We start from the raw sequence: 6000 nt of genomic DNA on the forward strand, positions 1-6000 counted from the left end.
ATGAACTTGCTGTTATTCCTGAAAGGAATCAGTTCAAAACTCCACTTCGTGAGAAACTTACTGAAGAAGAGCAATGCTTGGTTGACAATATTTGGAGCTTGTCAACTATAGCCCAATCCTCCGGAAGGAAGGCCACTTGCGTAAACTACTTAATCCAACTTTTGGTCTCTGGAAGGCATAAGACCAAGAAACCATTTACTTGTTATGCACTTTATACTGGCAGGAATGCTGGTTTATACTTGACTTGGGAAGAGATGATCACTGAACTTGAGGAATTTAAGAAAGATCGGGAAGAAATGATCACTGAACTTGAGGAATTTAAGAAAGATCCAAAATCTGGAACTCCTTTGTACAAAGGATATTACAGTATTGAGGATGCTACTTCTGCTTTAACTCAGAAGTTCGGAAATGATTTTGTTATTTCTGATGCTTTAACTCAGAAGTTCGGAAATGATTTTGTTATTTCTGAACAGACACTTAGGTATAAAGAATATGATTTTGTTATTTCTGAACAGACACTTAGGTATAAAGAATACCTAAAACACTTGGATCAGTTCTCTGATCAAGAACTTCTGAAAACTTTAGAAACTGGAGCTTCTAGCTCAATGAAACTTCAGAGGTTTGAACCTCAGACTCCCAAAAAGAAACTTGAGAACACTTTCTCAGAAGTGATGAAAACTTCCTCGAAACTTAAGGAAAAGGAGATTCCTTCACTTGGAAAGATCCCAACTCCAGCACTAACCAAAACTCCAGCCTCTCCTGGAGAATGTTCTTTAAAAACTTTTGCTTTACTCCAAGAATGCCTGGCTCAAATCGCCAACTCTGGCATTTCAACTCCTGGAATCTCAATTTCTTGGGATTTCAATTATAACCTTTATAAAACTTGTTCTTTACTTTTTCCAGATTGTCCAGAAAACCAACAATCTGATGATTTCGAATGCCTTTGTAAACTTGAATTTGCCATTAGAAGAGCTAGACTTCTTATTCCTGGGTTTAAACCTTTTAAATTTCAGGATTATCCAGTCAACTTTTCTACACTTTTAAAACATGGGTTGGTTAAGTCAGCTAATATCTCTCCACTCCATGAATTTTCTGGAATACTTCCAGAAATGCTGGCAGAAACTTTTGAAACTATTATCCCTGAATTTCCCAAAAAATTCAGATTGGATTTCACTTCCCTTTACCCAGACTTCAAAGAAAATAAACCTGCATATCATTTACTAGAAGTGAACTTCCATAAGGTGGATGATGAATACAAGGACTTCGAACCAGAACACCAACAACCCAAGGCCTTGAAACTTGAAGAAACAATAGAGATACAACTTAACCAGGCCAGAGCCAAAATACTTGCAGAGAACTTTAACTGGACAAAATACAGATTTGCCAACAAAAACATACTTAGAGAAGATTCCCAAGGGAAAATCTACTGTGATCCAAGCATCGGATCAAGATACTTTTTTCCATTTGAAGTCACTCACTCCAATCCAAGACTTGTCAACTCCTACAAGAGAAGGATCAGGAGAGTACTGCCAAGAACTTTGTCTTCTTCCGAATCAGAAGATATGAATATAACTTGAGAAGACATCTCTACTTTACTTTGGCTAAGATAAGGGGGCCTGTCCCTTTCAACTTTTCTTTAACTGAACTACTTTTGCTGTACACTTTTTGACTATGGGGTAAGGAGATAAGATTCCTTATCTTTATGTTACTTCAACCGAAGATATGAGATAAGATTACATCTTATCTTCGGTATGTCAATAATGTAAATAGTAGTAGACAGATGTAAAGGTAGTTCTAGGTTCTTCTTCTCCCTTCTATATAAGGAGAAGCTTGTACATTTGTAAAAAAACACGAAAAATACCAGCAAATATCAATGAAAAACCCTTTTCAGAAAACACTTCACTTCTAAAAACTTTCTTCTTTTCTCTGCAAACCAGATTGCTACTAAGAGGTAATATTACTTAAACCAGATCTCTTTACTTTGTGTTTGTTCTTATTATTATGCTTTATTGTTCTTATTGTTCATATTTAAAAGACGTAAATCCTGCTTGAGCCGAAGCAACCTGTGTAGTCTAAGTTTATATGTCAGGTAGAGAAAGTACCCAGGTGGGGAAAAGAGAAACCTGAGTCTGAATACTTAGATGTTGTTAAGGTTGTAGACGGAGGGTCATGGGATCCTTTGGTTAGTAGGTTAGGGATGATAAGGTGAAAATAAAAAGAACAAATCTGATAATAAAGCAATAAAAGTAAGAACAAACATAAACTAAAAAGATCTAGATAAGTAATAAAACTCTTAGTACAGCAACCTGTGATGCAAGAGAGAAGAAGAATCTTCAAACCAGAAGGTTTTTATAAAACTTAAACTTCTTAAAAAACTTATTTATCATCATGGATAAAAAACTTATTCAACAATACTTTGGAAGTACTAAAAACTTTTTAACTGAGAAGATACATCAGGAAACTGATGAAATCCATACTTTTTATCAAGACCCAAATTCAGAAACATACTTTGACTACAACATCACTGTACCAAATCATAACTTAATTAAACAAGGATTAGACAAAACTTTCCCTACAGAAATCTCAAATACTATACTTTCAAAGTTAGAATTCCAAACTTTCCAAGAAACCTTATGTCTAGATTCAATTACAGAATCTACTGGTCAACTTTTTGAAAAACACGAACTAGAACTTAAACTCAAAGAATTATCCCACTTTGTAATTACTTCAAATCACATATCAGACTTCAGAGGTTTCCTTAGACCTTTTGAGGTAAACGCCACTTACCACCTTGGTAATAAACTCCAAATTTTCAACTTTCCCACTTATAATAATCATCATGAGACTGATGATTGGGATAGGAGACACTGGAATTATTCCAGTGGACCAGAGACAGACTAAAACTTTATCAACCTTTACTAAAGGCATACTCCACTCCTGCGGGAGCACCCCTCCCTTTACTTGGTATCAGAGCTTATTACGATTTCTGAGACAAAAACTCTAATGGAATATACTTATTTTGATACTTTTACTGTCATGAAAAGACAATATAGAGAAGTTATAAGACAACTTAAAATATACAAACCTCTTGTTGAAGAAAATCCAAACTTTAGCATGAAAAATCTTTATTATAGACACTGTTATTATGCTTACAAACATTTACTTAAAGAAAAAACTTATTTTGAAAAACTTTTTGCAAAAATAACTCATTAATATGGATACTCCTAGGTATTCTGGAAACACTTTTCTTGTAAATATCAAGCATGCCAAGGCAAGCCTTGATTATTTATATAGACAACTTAGAAATTTTGAACTTGAGATACAAGACCCAATTGCTTTTAGACAACACCCTTACCAAAAAGCTTTGGTAAGATCTATAAGAGCTACTAGAAGCCTTATAACTGAATTTACAGATTGATAAGACTTTCTTATGAACTTTTTCGAAAGAAAATCAAACTTAAAACTTTACCACAAATATTTTACTTCTCAAATGAAACAACACAAACAAGTTCTAAAAAACTTTGACTCTATTCCAAACAAGGAGTTAGATCCTTATTATACACAAACTTTGCTTTATTATACTGAGACAAAAGAAACTGTGAAAGAAATTGAAGATCTTCTTTCAAAAATAATATGCTAAAATGCTTTACGCAGAAATGATAGCTACTTTACAGTTAGAAAACTTAAACTATTTTGAGTTAATAGAAACAATAAAATTTCGTATTAACCATCATAGAGCCCAAACTTTAATATACAGAGAAATAACTACTGATATACCACATGACGACTATTACTATGCTTGTTTACATGAATATAACTTTCACAACTGGATGTACAAAATTTCAGAAAATCTTATGTCAACTCTTATCTGTTAACATGAACTTAAAAGAAATCTTATGTCAACTCTTATCTGTTAACATGAACTTAAAAGAACTAATAGCTGAACTACAACCTGTTAACATGAACTTAAAAGAACTAATAGCTGAACTACAACTAGAACACTTAAATTTAAGCTATTTGGAAGCAATCAAAGAACTTAAATCACAGCTTTATCACCATAGAAACTTTGCAAAAATATACAACTTTATCATAAAAGATTATGATGATTACACAGATGACTTTTATGAAGAACACTTCTTAGAATTCCACTACCATTCTTATATGGTAAAAAGGATAGAAAAAATATTTTCTATTATCACTTGTTAATGGAAGACTTAAACAACAAAATCCAATACTTAAAAACTTCTTTTGATAAAATAGAAGAAAGAATAAAAAACTTAACTTTACAAGTAAACACTATGATAGAAAAAATAAACTTAATACTTAAAGGAAAACAACCACAACAAACTCCAAAAGAGTTTGATAACTTAAACAAAACAATAGACCAACTTTCCCAGAAGTTTTCACAAATTAAAGTGTCAACAGAAACTAGGCAACTTACAAAAAAGAAACAAACAAACTTCTTAGTATATAATCTTAAAGATTATAAAGAAGAACTAAATAAGAAATGAGACCCTTTACTGGAACATCAAGAACTATTTCTGAAGAACCGAGTTCTTCGAGAACCACAACTTTAGACCAAACTACTAGTTCCACATGGGTAGGAAGACTTTTTAGACCTAATCAGAGTAGAAATACTCAGATTATAGAACAAATTGTTAATATTGACAGAGATACTGAGGTAATGTCAAATGACTTTATCAATACTTTGAGACCTTCTACTTTGTACAGAACTGGATTCATGCAGAATGACTCTAGTTTAATCAAAACTCATAGATCAGAAATGCTCGAAATTCCAGACGGAAGAGCAGAAACTTTTAGCTTAATGACTGAAGAAAGTATTAAGCAACTTAAACTTAAAAAGATGAATTACGATAACTGTTGTGATCAAAAGGATCTAGAAGAAGAAAACTAATGGATTTAACAGAAAAACAAATCCAACAAAAGATTAAACATAGTGAACACTTAATGAACTTACTTAATGAAGAACTAGAAAATAATGTAGATACAAACATAATTGAAAAATTAAACCAAAACTTAGCAAAGAAAGAAATACTTCACCAATATCTTATGGATATTGAACAATTCAAAAAAGATTTTGTTGAAGAAACAAAATCAGAAACTGAACCAATGTCTGTTAAAAACTTTGCAGATATTGAAACAATAAACTCTAGACAAAATGAAGCAACTGCTTCATCACATCCTACTACTTCATATCCCAGAACTAATCCTGAACAAATGAGCTATAACTTGGGACATCCTCCCAGAAGAGCTGTAACTATTTATGACCAAAATAATCCAAACAGAAGAACTTTAGGAAAACAAATGCCTCATGAAGTACAGATACTTAGTAATGAACCAACTATACTTAACATAACTAGGGTTCATCCACAACTTTTCGATAACTATATTGAACAATGGACGGCACTTATAATAAGAGACTTTGAATCAAAACACCCTTACGTCAATGACGGAGAAGAAATGATTAAAATAGCTGAAAACTATTTAGGCGGAACTGCTAGAGCAGCATGGGAAGCCTTTAAACTAAAATTTCCTGATAAGCTTGCAGAATTAGCAATGCAAGGAAATAGTATACACAACTTTGCTTACCAAATACACACACTTCTTACTGGAAGAGAAGCAAACACTGGCTTAACTATAAGACAAGCTGAAGCCATGAGAGATCTAGAACAAATCCAATTGTATGATTGGCATAAGGTTATAGATTTCTTAATAGACTTTTTATCACTAGCTTGCACCTCTGGAAACTATTTCTCTAAAGACTTAGGAGAAAGACTTTTTTCAAAATTACCTGGACCTTTAGGAAAAGAAATCCATGATTCTTGGAACTTAATACCTAAAGAAGAACTTTTTGATAACATGGGAACTAGGATTCAACATGTTATTAGTGAACTCAAGACTAGATGCACTTATATACAGATCCAGAGAGACTTAAAACAAAAGAATGTAGGTTTTTGTAAAAATATCTACACTCCACAA

Source organism: Ipomoea triloba, chromosome 15, assembly GCF_003576645.1.
Source record: "Ipomoea triloba cultivar NCNSP0323 chromosome 15, ASM357664v1".
Lineage (NCBI taxonomy): Eukaryota > Viridiplantae > Streptophyta > Magnoliopsida > Solanales > Convolvulaceae > Ipomoea > Ipomoea triloba.